Consider the following 19,979-nt stretch of genomic DNA (forward strand, 5'->3'; position numbering starts at 1 on the left):
CCACATTCATCTGTACAAACAATGGTACACAGGTATAAACAACATGGGACCACGCAGCCGTCATACCGCTCAGGAAGGAGACGCGTTCTGTCTCCTAGAGATGAACGTACTTTGGTGCGAAAAGTGCAAATCAATCCCAGAACAACAGCAAAGGACCTTGTGAAGATGCTGGAGGAAACCGGTACAAAAGTATCTATATCCACAGTAAAACGAGTCCTATATCGACATAACCTGAAAGGCCGCTCAGCAAGGAAGAAGCCAAAACCGCCATAAAAAAGCCAGACTACAGTTTGCAACTGCACATGAGGACAAAGATCGTACTTTTTGGAGAAATGTCCTCTGGTCTGATGAAACAAAAATATAACTGTTTGGCCATAATGACCATCGTTATGTTTGGAGGAAAAAGGGGGATGCTTGCAAGCCGAAGAACACCATCCCAACCGTGAAACACGGGGGTGGCAGCATGCTGTGGAGGTGCTTTGCTGCAGGAGGGACTGGTGCACTTCACAAAATAGAAAATTATGTGGATATATTGAAGCAACATCTCAAGACATCAGTCAGGAAGTTAAAGCTTGGTCACAAATGGGTCTTCCAAATGGACAATGACCCCAAGCATATTTCCAAAGTTGTGGCAAAATGGCTTAAGGACAACAAAGTCATATCTCAGACTGGCCAATAAAAATAAAAGATTAAGATGGGCAAAAGAACACAGACACTGGACTTTTTCTTTGCAACTCTGCCTAGGTCAGCATCCCGGAGTCGCCTCTTCACTGTTGACATTGAGACTGGTGTTTTGCGGGTACTATTTAATGAAGCTTCCAGTTGAGGACCTGTGAGGCGTCTGTTTCTCAAACTAGACACTAATGTATTTGTCCTCTTGCTCAGTTGTACACCGGGGCCTCCCACTCCTCTTTCTATTCTGGTTAGAGCCAGTTTGCGCTGTTCTGTGAAGGGAAAGCTCATTATGTCCAGAGGAACTGATTGTGGGCCACTGAGAGGATGATCTGTCACAGATATCAACAGCAAACAAATCTAACTGATGAAATCCATCACACTTCACTAAACACTAGAGTACTGGAAATGCTGTTTGGATGAGCAGGCACTGGGATGAGCTGGCTCTGTTTCTGAGAATTGGCTCAGGGTCAGACCGTACAGTAAAAGTCATTGGAGAGGTCTATTTTTGTTTTGTTGCAATTTCTTCCCTATTATTTACAATGGTAAAAAAAAATGTATATTGGATATCCTGGTTCGCTCTTCCTTGTTTTATCTCCATCCCTGGATGTATTTATTATCTCAGTGGGGTGGCTGCACCTCACTGTCCTGTGCTGCTGAACTCCGGAAGTCTGCTTCACTGGTGCTGAATCACTGCTATTGGCTTGTTTGTTTACTTTAGCACCATCAGACCTCCGTGACAAAATCAACACCGATAGAGGGCAACCTAATTGTTGAAACTTACTGGAGGAACTGCGGAAACTCAGGATACTAACTGTAATGACTTGTTAATGTTATATGGAGGATATGCAGTAAACAGACATGAGGCCAGATATGAGTAATATGTTTAGCAGTGCAAATCAAATCGGTCTTATAGGCATTAGTTTTCTAGACTGATCCCTAGTTGATCAGCTGTTCAGTTGTTTGTGTGTGTGTGTGTGTGTGACAGACTGATTGATTGTTTGTTTGATTGATTGATGTGTCTGTCTCCAGGTGTGTGTGTGGTGTGTGTGCAGGATGAGCAGCACGTTTGTGACGCTAGCAGAAGTGTTGGAGTGTCGAGGAGGCCCTCTTCTGGAGGACGAGGTGTGGTCCCTCCTCCTGGGCACTGCAGAGTCCCTGGTCGACGTCTCATACAAAGGTACAGTAATACTACTGATGTACTTACTCAGTGCTACTTACTGTAATACTAAATTATACTAAATACTCCTCCTGGGCACCCACTACAGTACTGTTCTATAAAACTACTAATACTAATGTAGTAACTCAATATACTATACATACTATACTATACATACTACTTCTTAATATTAAATACTAACATCATACTAACTAAGGGGATATGGATTTGTGGAGAAACATGATTTATTTAGAGACATTTATCAGGTATTGCATGTCATTTCCACAGTCTGTATTTCTGTTCCCTTTTCAGGACATGACAGTATGTGTAGCATCATAAGCCCCACCTCCCTGCTGCTCTCGGCCACTGGAACACTGGCGTTTAAGAACTGCACCCTATCAGATGAGGCGTGCACGTTCACCGCGCCAGAGATGCTGCAAGGCCGTGCCTCCTCAACCAAACCTGCTATGGAGAAGGTTAGCACAAACACATTGTGCCCAAGCCCCAGCTCCAATTAGACGTTACCCATAGGCACAGTCCTAGGATCAGCTTACCGTCACCAAATCCTATCCTCATATATCAGGTGTAAATGTAAACCTGACATTAGATTTGCCTCTATCACAATGTGGTTTCTGATGTTGAAATTAGTAGCAGTTCTGCTGTTGAACGGTGTGAATGTGGGTTATATTGGTTCACTACAGAGAGAGAGAGGATTTATGATGTAATTCATCTCTCATATGGCCTTGGGCCAGCACCACTAACTAAAAGCATTCATCGCACTATCAGCACTTACACTGCTGCAGTGAGCTAAGTCCCTGTACTGAAGCTAATACACAAGGGGGAAGCACTAACATAGTGTGTGTGTGTGTGTGTGTGTGTGTGTGTGTGTGTGTGTGTGTGTGTGTGTGTGTGTGTGTGTGTGTGCACTGCTGATACAGTAGATGGCAGCACGAACACAGCAATGAGCCTCAAGTAACCTGCAGCAAAGATAACCCGCACATATCGCCATCTAGTGGTCCTAGAGAGGAAATACATTTTCATAAGTGCTGCCCTTGTGTAGACAGTGCTTTGCCTGTGTAAACCGAAACACAATACACAAGGATACACCATCTGCACTGTTAATGTGAATTGTTTTGGCATGCAGGTTTTTTTTCCAGAAGGATTTAATGTCCGACTAATATTGAGTGTCATACTCTAATCTGTCTGTCTTCTACCAGATGCTGGTGTATTCACTTGGTATGACTCTCTACTGGTCTGTCGATTATCATCTACCTCAGAATCAGGTGGGTCCATTTTCTTTCAAAACACCACTTATCAGAGCAGTGATACCAAATGTGTCTCTCTTACATTACTGTGACCGTCAACATTTAATTGACTTCAAAATTTAGAAACATGAAACATGCTGAACAAGAACTCGTTCTCTCAAGTCTTTCTCTCAAGCATGTTCTGTCCTCCAGTGGTTCCGGGCACACCATCACACTTCTCTTATTCTCTCCATTGATATTGATACCTGGAGAGATATTGATACCTTGTCTTGCATCTTTATTCCTGTCTCTCCCAGCCGGTCCAGTTGAGTGACCACCTAAACAGCCTGCTACTGAGCATGTGCGAGGACCTGGCCCACCGAAGGGTCAATCTGAACAGTATCTTGGAGTCGTGTGAGTCTCAGCACAAAGCTTCTCTCCTGCCTCCGCCCAACAGGGTCATACGACAACTGGTGGAGGATGTCTTTCACAAAGCTGTGAGTGTGTGTCGGGGTGGGGTGGCGGGGTGTCAGTGTGTGGCGTTCGGTCTGGCTGTCTGTCTGTCTGTGTAATGCTGCGATCTTACCAGTGCTTTTCTCTCAGATGGACCATGGTTCTGTGCCAGAGCCCTTTGCCCCGCTGAGTGGGAGGAGTCAGATGATCAGAGAAAGGCTTCACGGTAAGGACAGCCTCTAAATGTCCTCTATATCCCTCACAGCAAACCAGGAACATTCCCAGGGCATTAGCCAACATTCCCATTAAGTTGTAGTTAGTATGAAAGAAAATGATAACGTCCCACAAACATTCAAATAATTTTTCTAAGAAAATGTTTGGAATGAAATATCCTTGGAATGTTCTCCTAACATTCACTAAAATGTTGTTCACAACATTTGAAAAAACTACCACAGAACGTTCCCCTAAGAATCTTATTAGGTTGCCATGGAATGCAATAACACAATGTTACGGTAATGTTCTTAGAACATACTGCCAAAACAAAATGTGGGAGCAATAGAAGTGGTTCTGAGGAAACATTACAGGAAAGTTCTGCTAATGTTGATGGATATCTTATTCGAAACACCCATAACAACAAGCAGGGAATATTCCTTCAATGGTCTCATAAAGTTATTGTGTGACGTTATGACATGATGTTGTAAAAACATTCCCAGAACATACTTCAGCAAATATGTCTGGATTCAATTTAATTGGTTCTGAGAAAACATTACAGGAACGTTCTGCTAATGTTCATGGAGACGTCATCCAAAACAACATGCATGGAACATTCCCACAAGACTCTTATAAAGTTATTCTGTAATGTTATGACATGATGTTCCATTAATGTTCTGAAAATGTACTTTAAAGATAATGGAAGTAGTTATGAAAACATTGCTTCAATGTTCTGCTAATATTAATCTGTAGCGTAACTAGGGCTCTAAAATAAATAAATACAAATCTATGGTAGCATTGGTGTGCCCAACTTAAAAAAGTAAGGAGCCCAACATAAAATCTTGGCGAAACAGAAGATACAGTATATATATTTAATTGACTGAGATATAGCATTTTTGAAGCACATGTTTTGCTCTAGAAACTAATATTTTACCATGTAAAAAGCTAGAATGTTGATACAAAAACCTGTCATTGAAATTAGTCATTTGTGGAATATTAGGCTTCTACATTGTGTAAAAACACGACCTATTGAGATGCATTACATTGGAAATTCTACGCTCTCTCTTTAAGAGTGTCAAGTTTGTGAGTGATGACAGTGAAGCCTATCAAGCAAGAGATCAGTCATTCATTCATCGCTATGATCATTGACTTTCTAAAAAATCTATCCCTTTTCCTTTCTTTCTGTGCCCCCAAAAATGTTGATATGCTGGTAAAGTAACCAGGTTGTTAGCTAGCTAGCTAGGTAACATGACTGAACAATGTGTAAACAAATACCTGTGAGTGGTTTTGGAATGACCCGCGACATGGTTTATGAACAGTGCCTAAAAATGTACTTTTTGGTCCACCAGCCACTGTAGCAGGTAGATGAAATAAGTCTATGAGCCACTCAGAATTCTTACCAGCCAATACATTTATTTGCCATAATGACACAAAATAACACAAAAAAAACATTTCTCGGTTTTGTTTTTCCAGGTTTTGGAATTCCCCCGTTTTTTTTCTCAGATTTTCACTCTTATTCACACATTTTTTAAAAATAGAAAAACAACAAAATTGGATGTTCTAAATCCACAACAATGCTTAAACCACATCAGGAGACCACTTTTGAGGTCTAGGGAAGAGAATTTAGCATGATTTGAGCACATCAAGAGGCTGGTGTTTGTCTGGCTGTGTTTCTGTACTGCATGCGCAATAGCAGAGTTTGCAAAAGAAAATACCACCCGATTGATACAAATCATCATGATATCCTATCATTCTGCCAGTTGAGCCTACTTTGCAGTTAATATTTAATTGGGAACATTTTATGGGAAAGCCTTTAGAAATGACTGTTTCGGCATCGTCAATTGGCTACACAAAGTGGTAGACACAGGCATTCCCATGCTGTTACGTCATCAGAAAGTTGCAAAAAATACAAATCACTGATGGATTCTTTAATATTCTTTACATGTAGGCTTTGGATTGAACTAATCTGCGCTAACTTTTTTCTCTAAGGCACTCCGAAACAACTGCACAGGGAAGCCTATCATTACAACAATTATTATCTGGGTGATGCTCCCAAAATAAAATGTCAGGTCACACAGCAAAATATCTAGGAGCATATTCGACCAAAATGGTCTCACTTGTGTAACATTATTATAGGAATTTGCCAAATGTTTAAACAATTTGCATTTCAATCTTCTTACATCATGGTAATTTATTAGACTATTGTCTAAACATAGTTATTGCTTTTTTAAAGAAAGTTAATCAAGTAGATTTGAACCTGCGATCTGACATCTTCCAGCCCTTTAGGCCGCTTAGTCTGCTGCGCCAACAGGATCGTAATATTTCCGGTGGATTTCCCTTTACACTGAAATCGTTAAAGAGGGGCTGACTCACCGATTCTGCCTGGGCTTTTCTGCTGCTCATTAAGAAAAATGTGATTTGCATCTTGGGGGTGTGGTTCAATGTGGGTGTGTTATGTTCGCTATATCGTACCCTGGCAGTTATTTGGGGTTCACAGCAAAGCTGTGAAAGCCCATTGTTATTGTCTGAATTATAATTTTTTCTTTCCTTGACATGGTCAAATAACTCAAGCAAAGATTGGTAACTTTTTTTCTAATTTGGCACACAAATTAGATGCCATGAGTAACTTGCCAAAAAATAATGGCACCAATGGCCTAAAGGGGGTGCTGTTATAAGCAGTCTCACTTAAACCCTCATATCCGTCGCGCCGTATGACCTAGAGACTTGAAGTTTTAAAATGTTCCTCAAGACAGTGAGGATACTTTCTGTTCGTTTAGATAAACTACAATGCGTTCCGGTAAACAATTTTTAAACTCTTCTAACAAGATTAACTCCGTAGAGAGTTAAAATCAGTTACCTTACTAGCACTGTGCCATTTGTCAAACAGATTTCCTTTGTCTCTAGCAAACTCCACATAAGTCTGAGTAGGAGACTTTTATGAGACCTAAATCTCTGTCGATATGCCTCAGGAACAAGCTCATAGGCACGAAGAACAGTAGCTTTGACCACCTCATAATTCAAACTGTCTTCAAGAGGTAGCGCTGCCAGAACCTCTTGGGCTTTACCTGTTAGCTTACACTGAAGTAATAGGCACCATACCTCGTCGGGCCATTTCAATGCTACCGCTTATACGTTCAAAAACACTGAAATAGGAATCAACCTCTGACTCCCTGAACACAGGTACCAAGGTGATCTGCCTACTAATATCAAACGTAGCAGATGACACAGCTGGTGAGGATGGCTCACTAGCAGGCATAGTATTAGCAGAGACTAACCTCGCTGTTTCTGCCTCTAGTTCCATTTTACGCATCGCCAGTTCTTGATCAAGCCTACGCCGTCTCCAGTTCTTGATCAAGCCTACGCGTCTCCAGTTCCATCTTACGCGTCTCCTGTTCTATCTTACGCGTCTCCTGTTCTGCCTCTAGCTCCATTTTTACGCATCTCCAGCTTGTCTTGCCTGATTTGTGCCCGCTCTTCCGCCTCTATTTGGAGCCGTGTCGAGCGGACATCCATCCTGGCATCACTGTCAGTCAGTGGGGAGAGGGGGTCATAACGGGGCAATGTGGCTGGAGCCTTAGTCTCGTCCTCAGACACTGATGGGCTTACAGAAACATCAACCACATCCCCTACAGGAGCAGCAGACTCAGGCGGCGTGTAACTCAAGCACTCGCTCGTTTAACAATATCGCTAGCACTACTTCCCTAACTTCTGCTTTCACTATACCCTCGGTATGGGTACAGAAAAGTGGTCAGCCAAAGCCTGTAGATCCACTCTACGACAATTCTCAAAAATCTCCCACGTAGGGTTTTCCAAAAATGCTTCCAAATCAAAAGTAGCCATCCTACTAGCAACACGAGCCGTCGACTACTGAACACACACAAAAAACAGGTAGTACAGCTGCCAAGCTCAACACTGAACCAGACACTTACTAATTTGCACGAGTAGCATGGGATAAATCCCGGACGGAACCCCCACTTTATGTTACGAACCCCGTGGCTCTAAACGTCTAGGGTGGATGGACATGAGACCCGTAACATAAATTATGCAAATTATAAGTGTGACCTGGGAACAGTGAGAACAAAAATGACACAACAACCGTGAACTACCGTCAAACATAAATGGTACATTTCTTAACTTAGTTTGAGAAAAGCTAAGGGATTGGTGAAGAGAGGAAATACGATTTTACGTGTCCATTTAAATCCTTTGTAAATCCACTCCACAAAGGCCTATCAACTTGCAACTTTTTAGGTTCATCGAAGATGTTACCATGATGAACCATGTTCAGTTTGGCATCGATATCTTTATAAATAAGGACATTATTAACTATTCACTTTTTTGACTATGTAACTCTATTGCTTAAAATAATCATAACAAATCTTCTCATAGACTACAAGTCAGATTCACTCAAAATTTGGTATTTTGACTCATCACAATAGTCCCTAATGAGTTTGAGAAAATAACATTGATGCATGCAAAGATGGCCACACTATACCAGTAGATGCATATTAGCACATACACTAATATGCTCAAATATGTAGGCACATGGTACATGTCTTAGCAAAAATCTGATTTTACATGTCCATTTAAACCACTGTAAATCCACTCCACAGTGGCCTATCAACTTGAAACTTGTCATTGCTATCATGGATGTCTTTAAGATGAACCACACTGAATTTGGTTTGAAAAAACAAGGAAACTATTAACAACTGAATGATTACCTGCTGCATTCAAAGATAACCAACCTACAGCATTAGACTAAACTTCACTTGCGCCATCCTTGTGGTATTGAGAGATAAACATGGTAATGCTGTCACTGATTTCACATAAAGGAAGATAGTTCCTACATGATAGTGCTTGTTTTGTTATCCAACTTATCTTGTCCTTTTTGTCATGCTGTGAACCCCATTCATTGCTACTTGCAGCTATATTTGTTGTTTGTCCCTCTTGAGTCACGGTAGCAACATTTTGCCCTCAAAATGTAGTTTGAAGTATTTTCTGAGAAGATCATAGTCGAGCAATTTTACATCTAGCTAAGGTGTTTTGTGCAGTATATCTCAAGTACATTTTTTTGCATGAAAACTAGTCAGTGCACTGCAGACAGTCAAGTCAGCTGCTGCTGAGCTCAGGAAATATTTCTGAGAACATGTCTACAACTTCATCAGCAAACTGTCAAACTATCATCACAGATGGAAAAATTAGCCAGATGTTTTCACCGGATGTATAAATCTGAAGCATCCGGTTGGCATTTCCACTCACCACCAAATATGGTGATGAGAGGAAGCCCAGTGGGAAAAGATGGAGCGAGATGGATTTTGGCCGATATTCTGCTAATTATCTATGAAACATTTGATCTCAATACAGTTTTCTGTTCCCAAAACTAGAATCAGTTACGAACAGAGTGGCCCAAGTTTTGTAGACTTTACCCTTTGCCAAAGTAAAAAAAAAAAAAAAAACTTGTGCAAGGGCAAATTTTGTTATTGCACACGCGCACTTCAGAATAGGCGTTACCTAACGGAAATATGCAAATATATGCTAGAACGCACCAATAGGATCTCGCTAGCTCGTTTTTGGCTCTGCCCTCTTCCTTGCTTGTTTGATTAATTTGCTCCCATTGGAAACGACAGGCTGTGGTCTAGCTTGGGTTAGTTATAAAAATATTTGCTATCGTAAATAAAGAACAAGCTACACGCTGTTTATCAGTGCCCAAAATCACTAGCTAGTAAGGCCGGGACAATACCAATATTGTGATACTCGTTAGTATTGTGGCTAGGAAACAAAACATGAAGCGGATTTAACTTCTTTAGGAAAACAGCCCCATCATTATGTTGTCATCCAAAGTCACATTTATTTATTTTCCAAGCTATAGCACATAATATTTTACATGGAAAAAATATTGCGATACTGGTATTGTCCCGGCCCTACTAGCTAGCTAGCTAAGTTCCATCTCTGTGTTTGTCAGTTAAGCTAGCTAGTAGCTAGCAGGCACATTGAGCAAGCAGGCCACGTTAGCTAAATAAGCTTATCAAGTCACTGGCGAGTGGCGACGTATATGCTTCGGTGCCGTTTTGTTTTTACAACTTTCTCACTATCTATTACTGGAGTGTGCGTCTGTCTGGCAGTGTTTCATAGTGAATCATGTTACAAAACAGGTCGCGGCAGGACACAAGATGCTTACGAATGGGTTTTCAATTTTGGAATACTGACAAGTGGCACGTGGGATGCAAGTGCGGATTGTCTCAATTCTCATTTTGCCCAAAACAGTGAAAGACTCAAGTGATCACTATCAAACACATCAGCAAGTGGCCACTCCATAAAGGGTTTAGGGGCCAAGTGTTCTTTCAACAGAACGTTGGCGACGTGTTGTCTTATGTAAACAAGTCTGAGGCGCTGCGTAGCCTAATGGGCAGGCCTGTCTCACTGTCAGCAAAGCTGTTTCTCTGTGCATGACAGTTCTCCCTAGGTGTTACCATCCTGTGTTAGTGGGCAAGTGGGCATTATTGAAATCACAACCCAACTCTCAAATATCCAAAAATCTAGGGATTTAACAGCTTCCCAAAATCTCGCAAATCTCAGTTTTTGAAGATACTGACTTTATGACACAAATTATGCTATTTACACTTTGTAGTCAATATTTATACTACAATCAAGTTTCTGACTAATATCGATGCAACATAGACCATTTTCAACCAGAGAAGTTGGTTTTTGAGTTCAGCCTCCCTTTAAAATATGATTCAAACTATGGCTGTCTCAGTACATATGCACATATATGTACACCTCACCACAATCTGTCAGGCAATAATTTTACATGATTTCTGAAATCAAGTTCGTAGGGAAAATAAAAAGTCAAAACATCCCAACTTTACAGTATATAAAGAGGATTGGTAGAGTAAGAAATAGAAGAGGAAACTTATTTTTATAGATTTTGTTATCCTCTCTCACAGACAAAGACCCCAACATGGAGGTCAGAGTAAAGGTGTGAACAGGCTTAACATTTTTGTTAGTCCCATCCCAGTGGTGTAGTGGATTAATTCCAGGGATAACACTTCAAAGCTCCCAGGTTCGATCCCCGCTTAAGACTATCAACAACATGGTAAAACGTATTTTACCATGTTGTAAACTATGTTTGTACAAGCAATGTCTAATACACGGTCTAATTAACTGTCACGTTACAAATAATTGCAAAATGTCTTTCTACATTAATTGTTGTACAGACATATTTCTCAACAGTAAAATAGCACTAACACATGAAAGAAACCTCAATCGACTGTTCAAAACTTAATTGTATTATTCTAGGAACATGGGAATAACATTCTAAGAACATTAAAGGAAAGTTTTGTGCACCCTGATAGAAACATTGTAAGAATGTGATCACAACTGGACATAGAGTGTTTTGGGAACCTATATCTTGGAATGTCCCCACACTGTTCCTACAATCTTAATGACATGTTTTTTAAACTTTTAAATAACAGAAATAATGTGTTTGGTGAACATTTTTGCAACAGTAGGGGAATGTTTTGTGCACCCTAATACAAATGTGCATTTCAGCACAACTGGACAGATTTTGTGGTTTGGGAACCGATCTCATGTAATGTCACTGCACTGTTCTCACAACATAATTACACGTTTTGGGAACTTGAAAAGAACGTAACAAATATGTTCTGGTAACATTCTTGCAACATTGTTTAATCATCAACACGACTGGACAGATTTTGTGTTATTAGAACTTTTGCAGGTAATGTTCTTACACCTTTCCTACAACTTCACAGAACATTCACAGAACACGTTTTGGTTTGTTGGGAAGACATCATCATACATCACATCCTATCAGTGAGCTCTTGTTTCCATGACAACACGTCTAATAGCGGGTAATAGGGATAATAGAGTCGTAAAAAAAATAATCTAATCTGATGTCATAATGCTGAGACTTCCTTTTAATCCCATCTAGTAGTTTGGATTAGGTTGTTGTATCATGACACATGAAAAATCAGCGAACCGTAAAAAGGTCATTTTGACCTTTTTAGTTTTACTGACAACACAAAAACGTTGGCCAGCTCTATTGTTCCTGCGTTAAGACTGTGGTAAAACAGGATGAATGTTTTAAAATATTAGCGCACAGCTGGGATTAGGACCCGCAGTGATAACTAGTAATCTGTGGATGCAGAGTAGACACACACACACACACACACACACACACACACACACACACACACACACACACACACAAACTAACAGACTCTAAGGAGTAGTTACCCAGGTCAAACAGACAGGCAGCCATACTTACCCCTTATTTCTGAGACTTTATGCTAGAAGCAATAAAGAAAATAAACTGTAAACTCTTTAATCGTGGACCATACTATTTTGGCATCTATGGGCTAGCTGGTTTTAACTCCACCAACAAAGACACGTTCTGCTAACGTGAACAGAAAAAACAACACAATGATGGAAAGGGTATGGGATTTATGGAATGTGGTTGTTTGCCTGGGTTGAGTGGAGTTGAGCGTCAGAAATCCCACTCAGGCGCTCGACAGCCTTTTTCCCGCTCCGCTAAAAATCGCTTAGTGCTCACAGGGGGAAAAAATGCAGCTCCATTCATTACATTATTTTGTTTAAAAATCGAATTTAGCAAACACCCCATATACATTTGTCTTGACCTGACTGCAGTTCAGCGTCGTTACCGACTTCAGTAGGCAAATGCTCACCTTCAATAGCCACTGGCACGATGGAGAAGAAGTGTGCGCTTCACGAATGAATACCGGTTTCAACTGTACCGGGCAGATGGCAGGCAGCTTGTATGGCGTCATTTGGGCGAGCGGTTTGCTGATGTCAACGTTGTGAACAGAGTTCCCCATGGTGGCGGTGGGGTTATGGTATGGGCAGGCATAAGCTACGGACAACGAACACAATTGCATTTTATTGATGGCAATTTGAATGCACAGAGATACCATGACGAGATCCTGAGGCCCATTGTCTTTCCATTCATCCGCTGCCATCAACTCATGTTTCAGCATGATAATGCACAGCCCCATGTCGCAAGGATCTGTACACAATTCCTGGAAACTGAAAATGTCCCAGTTCTTCCATGGCCTGCATACTCACCAGACATGTCACCCATTGAGCATGTTTGGGATGCTCTGGATCGACGTGTACGACAGCGTGTCCAGTTCCCGCCAATATTCAGCAACTTCGCACAGCCATGGAAGAGGAGTGGGACAATATTCCACAGAGCACAATCAACAGCCTGATCAACTCTATGCGAAGGAGCGCTGCATGAGGCAAATGGTGGTTACACCAGTACTGACTGGTTTTCTGATCCACGCCACTACCTTTTGTTTAAGGCATCTTTGACCAACAGATGCATATCTGTATTCCCAGTCATGTGAAATCCATAGATTAGGGCCTAATGAATTTATTTCAATTGATTGATATGAACCAACCTATAACCAAGTAAAGTCTTTTAAATTGTTTCATTTTGCATTTATTTTTGTTCAGTGTGGTATGTATAAGCTGGAGGTAGCTTAGTGGTTAAGAGCGTTGTGCCAGTAACCGAAAGGTCGCTGGTTCTAATCCCCTGAGCCGACTAGGTGAAAGATCTGTCGATGTGCCCTTGAGCAAGGCACTTAACCCTAATTGCTCATGTAAGTCGCTCTGGATAAGAGCGTCTGCTAAATGACAAAAAAAAAAAAAAAAAAAAAAAAAAGTCTAAGTATTGCTGACCATTAGTTTACTCCAATTAGGAAAAAATATTTTTTATAATGGGGGATTAGAAATTATGCAAACAATTGCATTGATAGAACCCACAATCTATCTGCAATATTAAAGCTGTTCTACCCCCCTATCTAAAGCCTCGCACTTTGAAGTCAATCTGAGTTGGGTTGGCCTTGGTGGGCTAGCTCGAATTGCATTTCCACTTCCTCCAGAATAGAAATTGTCATGTTGCTAGCTAGCTTCGCTAATGTTCCTAAGAAATTGTAGAAAGTCCTTTTAGCTACAACTAGCTAGATAACTAGCTAGTTTGTGAGATGGTGAAGAAAGAATTGTATTACCCTCCCCACGCTGTAACTGTTACCCCATACTCTCAACGCCAGCTAGCCAAATGTTTAGCTTGCTATCTATCTAAATGGTTAGCGTTGTCGCTAGCATAACAGGCTATCTAGCTAGCTTGATTCCTAACCTTGCTTGCCTTGGCATTGGCTACTAGCTAGCAGGCTAACCAAACACACCAAACAACATGTTTGATAGGATGTAACTAGCTAGCTTTCAATCCATGCTAGCTCACGTTAGCTATCTAGCTGTAGTTTCAACTCTGATTTGCTAGCATTTGAGGGCTGACTGTTCTCATAAACATATGTGTAGTGCAAAAATAAATGAAGGATCGAAGTATGTTGGTAATTCATGTCATGTCCGACTACTGCTTGTCCATGTGCTAGCTAACAGCAACAAACCCAGATGAGCTAAACGTGAAAGCATCCAGTAGAGATCAGCTTCTCATTAGCTAGCTAACATTAGCTATATTATAGCTATAAAGCATCATGTTTACTGTTAATGTTTTGAAATAACATATATCTAGTTGATTGTATATACGTTATATACATAGTCTTAACAAGTACAAGCTAAGCTTTTCTAGCTATAATATTTAGCTACCTAGCTTTGCAAACATTAGCCTAGCTAGTTAGTGAGCTAGCATCACGTGTAGGCGATAGAAAAAAAGTTGTTTTTATTGCAAGCTAAAGCATACCGTTAGCTAGGAAACGTTAGCTTGCTGGCTCACTAGCTAACGTTACGTGTATGATCTGTGTAGTAATATTATTTTAATCAGAAAGCCATTTGCATTGGTAGTTATAGCCTAATGTAACCTAGCTAACATTGTTAGCTTTAGCTACCTGCAGATTCATACTACAGCTATGACAATGTTTGTATTGGTAGTAGTATGAGTTGGGATTATACTGGTTCATTGTTCTAGCTAGCTACCTAGCTAGCTACATGTCTAATAAAACATTCCACTTTGGCCGGATTATTAAATGACTCATCAAATTAGCCAGGTGTGTCTGGGGGTGACTACAGCCATCTATTGTATTTCATAAACATGTGTAGATAATAGTGACCCATCCACTTAGCTAGATGTGGCTGGGGGGTGGTTATAGCATTTCCTTCACATGACCCATCAATTTAGACAAGTGTGTCGGGTAAATGTCATCTAATAATGATAGAAATTTATGAAATATTTTTATCTGGACACTTTCTGTTTTTGATATCGCTACTATGCAAGTAACCACTTATAATAATAATAATAATATGCCATTTAGCAGACGCTTTTATCCAAAGCGACTTACAGTCATGTGCGCACTTCACTGTACCAGTTACACATTCTGTATCCTGCGCATGTGACAAATGAACTTAGATTTTATTTGATATAGTGTGTGTTAACCAAATGGCCTCATGTGAATCCTTAAAGAGATGGGTGGGGCTAAGGATTAAGAGAGTGTGAACGATGCTGAATGGGTGTAGACAAAGAAGAGCTCTCCAGTAGGTGTACCAAAACATTCAAGGACCATTTTCTCAAAAGGGGGTTTCAAGTTTATCAGCTTTCAAAGCAGAATGACTTTCCCATTGTTCCTCAACTGCAGTGTATGATATACCATTTTCTAGCTCTGAGTCTCTACTTTTATCCAATGTAAACATGTAAACATGTAAAAAAACTTTCTAATTTTGCTACATAAGACCGAACCAAGTGATTCATAAGACAACTAGACCAATGATAATTCAATAATCAATATTGTGTTGCACCTTTAACCAATAGCCTAACAAATGAACAACTCTTACAAATACAGTACAAAGACTTTTGATTGTCTTTAAGACATCCTATATATGACATTTCTGTCAGACCGCCTAGCCAATCTATTAACATACAGAAACACCCACCATATAATTCATATCATATTGCCTAGTACAGGTCAAATGTTTTGAGAATGACACAAATACTAATTTTCACAAAGTCTGCTGCCTCAGTGTTTTATGATGGCAATTTGCATATACTCCAGAATGTTATGAAGAGTGATCAGATGAATTGCAATTAATTGGAAAGTCCCTCTTTGCCATGAAAATTAACTTAATCCCCCCAAAACATGTCCACTGCATTTCAGCCCTGCCACAAAAGGACCAGCTGACATCATGTCAGTGATTCTCTCGTTAACACAGGTGAGAGTGTTGACGAGGACAAGGCTGGAGATCACTCTGTCATGCTGATTGAATTAGGATAACAGACTGGAAGCTTTGAAAGGAGGGTGGTGCTTGAAATCATTGTTCTTCCTCTGTTAACCATGGTTACTTGCAAGGAAACTCCATGCAAGATCTCACCTCGTGGAGTTGCAATGATCATGAGAACGGTGAGGAATCAGCCCAGAACTACACGGGAGGATCTAGTCAATGATCTCAAGGCAGCTGGGACCATAGTCATCAAGAAAACATTTGGTAACACACTACGCCGTGAAGGACTGAAATCCTGCAGCGCCCGCAAGGTCCCCCTGCTCAAGAAAGCACATATACATGCCCGTCTGAAGTTTGCCAATGAACATCTGAATGATTCAGAGGAGAACTGGGTGAAAGTGTTGTGGTCAGATGAGACCAAAATGGAGCTCTTTGGCATCAACTCAACTCGCTGTGTTTGGAGGAGGAGGAATGCTGCCTATGACCCCAAGAACACCATCCCCACCTTCAAACATGGAGGTGGAAACGTTATGCTTTGGGGGTGTTTTTCTGCTAAGGAGACAGGACAACTTCACCACATCAAAGGGACGATGGATGGGGCCATGTACTGTCAAATCTTGGGTGAGAACCTCCTTCTCTCAGCCAGGGCATTGAAAATGGGTCGTGGATGGGTATTCCAGCATGACAATGACCCAAAACATACGGCCAAGGCAACAAGGAGTGGCTCAAGAAGAAGGACATTAAGGTCCTGGAGTGACCTAGCCAGTCTCCAGACCTTAATCCCATAGGAAATATGTGGAGGGAGCTGAAGGTTTGAGTTGCCAAACGTCAGCCTCAAAACCTTAATGACTTGGAGAAGATCTGCAAAGAGGAGTGGAACAAAATCCCTCCTGAGATGTGTGCAAACCTGGTGGCCAACTACAAGAAACATCTGACCTCTGTGATTGCCAACAAGGGTTTTGCCACCAAGTACTAAGTCATGTTTTGCAGAGGGGTCAAATACTTATTTCCCTCATTAAAATGCAAACCAATTTATAACATTTTTGACATGCGTTTTTCTGGATTTATTTGTTGTTATTCTGTCTCTCACTGTTCAAATAAACCTACCATTAAAATTATAGACTGATCATGTCTTTGTCAGTGGGCAAACGTACAAAATCAGCAGGGGATCAAATACTTTTTTCCCTCACTGTATGTCCCCTTTTGTGTTTTATACCTCCAGCAGAATAATTATATTTCTGTGTGCATGATATTCACTGGCATATAGTACGTTCTATGGATGGTCTAAAACTGCAGTAATTGCGGGGGGACTAACATGCTATTTCAGAATGTGGGGTGGGGTCACGTAAAAAAAAAAATCTAGCTCCGTAGTGTACAGTAGCTGCCATTAGTGCAGCAGCGAAAATCCGGAAACAGTAATTCCAATAAAATCCCCCGCAATTAGACCCCCCCCTCCCCCTCTCCCTCTCCTCGCCGCGAGAGATAGTCCTATGAGTCTGGATCTGAGCACCTCCACGACGATTTCTAGAATATAAAGACATTCTAACTGTTCTGGTTGGTCCGAGAAACTGATGGGTTGGGCCAGAGCAAGAACACACGTGGGTAAAGCAGTGCTTTGATACTCAGATTGGTTAGAAATTATCCAATTGCTGATGACTTTGTTTTGTGCAACACCCCTCATTTTGACATCACCTCAAACGACTTCAATGATGGCAGTCTCAGACTTAAGTACAGTATGGAGCAAACAATAGAGCAGCAGAATAATTCCGTTTGAGTTGTCAAGCAAGGCTATTGTAAGAAGCTTCAACATTGCCAACAACATGTCGTAGGCTATTAAAAAGGGACCTACCTGATGAAGTGTGGCCACTGTGTTAAAAAACAACTAGCTTTTTCTCTAATCTATTGATGATCAGATACTTCTGTTGTAACTGTGGCTCTGTTGCGCTCATATTTTACAGTTGATCGACAACTTTTCCACTGTTACAAACTTGGACTCTTTTTTTAAATGTTGTACATTAGCCTATAAAAATCCAAAGGTCTCTGGTGCTGCTGCATTGGCTCATTCGTTGTCTTGCTGTCAATTACACAGGCTGTGTGACCTATTTCTTGGTCGACTCATATCAGCATCTCTGTGCATTAGTGATGGGGTAGGCTAAATACATAAAACAGTGCATTCGGAAAGTATTCAGACCCCTTGACTGTTTCCACATTTTGTTATGTTACAAACTTAAATATCACATTTACATAAGTATTCAGACCCTTTACTCAGTACTTTGTTGAAGCACCTTTGGCAGCGATTACAGCCTTGAGTCTTCTTGGGTATGACTCTACAAGCTTGGCACACCTGTATTTGGGGAGTTTCTCCCATTCTTCTTTGCAGATCCTCTCAGGCTCTGTCAGGTTGGATGGGGAGCGTTGCTGCACAGCTATTTACACATGTCTCCAGAGATGTTAGATCGGGTTCAAGTCCGGGCTCTGGCTGGGCCACTCAAGGACATTCAGAGACTTGTCCCGAAGCCACTCCTGCTTTGTCTTGGCTGTGTGCTTACGGAAGTTGTCCTGTTGGAAGGTGAACCTTTGGTCCAGTCTGAGGTCTTGAGCGCTATGGAGAAGCTTTTCATCAAGGATCTCTCTGTAATTTGCTCTGTTCATCTTTCCCTCTCCTGACTAGTCTCACAGTCCCTGCCACTGAAAAACATCCCCACAGCATTATGCCGCCACCACCATACTTCACCGTAGGGATGGTGCCAGTTTTCCTCCAGACGTGACGCTTGGCATTCAGGCCAAAGAGTTCAATCTTGGTTTCATCAGACCAGAGAATCTTGTTTCTCATGGTCTGAGAGTCCTTTAGGTGACTTTTGGCAAACTCCAAGTGGGCTGTCATGTGCCTTTTTACTGAGGAGTGGCTTCTGTCTGGCCACTCTACCATAAAGGCCTGATTTGGTGGAGTGCTGCAGAGATGGTTGTCCTTCTGGAAGGTTCTCCCTTCTCCATAGAGGAACTCTGGAGCTCTGTCAGAGTGACAATCGGGTTCTTGGTCACCACCCTGACCAAGGCCCTTCTCCCCCGATTGCTCAGTTTGGCCCGGCGCCAGCTCTAGGAAGAGTCTTGGTGGTTCCAAACTTCCATTTAAGAATGATGGAGGCCACTGTGTTCTTGGGGACCTTCAATGCAGCAGACATTTTTTGGTACACTTTCCCAGATCTGTGCCTCGACACAATCCTTTCTCGGAGCTCTACGGACAATTCCTTCAACCTCATGGCTTGGTTTTTGCTCTGACATGCACTGTCAACTGTGGGACCTTATATAGACAGGTGTGTGCCTTTCCAAATCATGTCCAATCAATTGAATTTACCACAGGTGAACTCCACTCAAGCTGTAGAAATATCTCAAGGAAGATCAATGAAACAGGATGCACCTGAGCTCAATTTCATGTTTCATAGCAAAGGGTCTGAATATTTATGTAAATAAGATATTTATTTTATTTATTTTGTAATTTGCAAAAATTTCCAAAACCTGTTTTCGCTTTGTCATTATGGGGTGTTGTGTATAGATTGACGAGGGAATACAAATTTCAAGGGGCCTGAATACTTTCCGAATGCACTGATGTAGGAAATGAAAAAATGTTGGTCAGAGCATGCTCAGAGCTTGTGGCTGAGTGCAACTGGAGTGAGAGAGAAGGCCGACGCTCCAACATGATTTTAATCCGCTCCACGCTCTAGCCAAATTACGCACGCTCCACTCCTTGCTCCACTCCACTCACATCCTCTGATTCACATGGCACCAACGGAAACCCTTGTTTTCGTCTTCTGTTGCATAACCTTTTGCTATGTATTAATACCGTGTGCATTAATGAACTGTCTTCATCTGCTGTTCTACCTGATGTTCTACCTGGTTTCACCTATTATTTTGCTTGGTATTTAACCTGGAATTGTACCTGGTGTTGTACCAGGTAAGCGTGATCGGTATCCTGACTACAGTGAGGGCAGCGCGGCTGGAGGGGAGAGCAGACGGTACTCTAACGACTCCACCAAGTC

The 19,979-nt window shown here is 41.4% G+C and overlaps 1 long non-coding RNA gene across 1 annotated transcript; it reads left to right on the forward strand.

Moving 5' to 3' along the window:
* Positions 1–3,483: 3,483 nt before the first annotated feature.
* LOC121553652 lies at positions 3,484–19,979 on the forward strand. Its single transcript, XR_005997555.1, has 3 exons — positions 3,484–3,572; positions 3,679–3,754; positions 19,895–19,979. It is a non-coding gene; the product is annotated as an uncharacterized LOC121553652 (long non-coding RNA).

This window comes from Coregonus clupeaformis, chromosome 37 (genome assembly GCF_020615455.1).
Source record: "Coregonus clupeaformis isolate EN_2021a chromosome 37, ASM2061545v1, whole genome shotgun sequence".
NCBI lineage: Eukaryota > Metazoa > Chordata > Actinopteri > Salmoniformes > Salmonidae > Coregonus > Coregonus clupeaformis.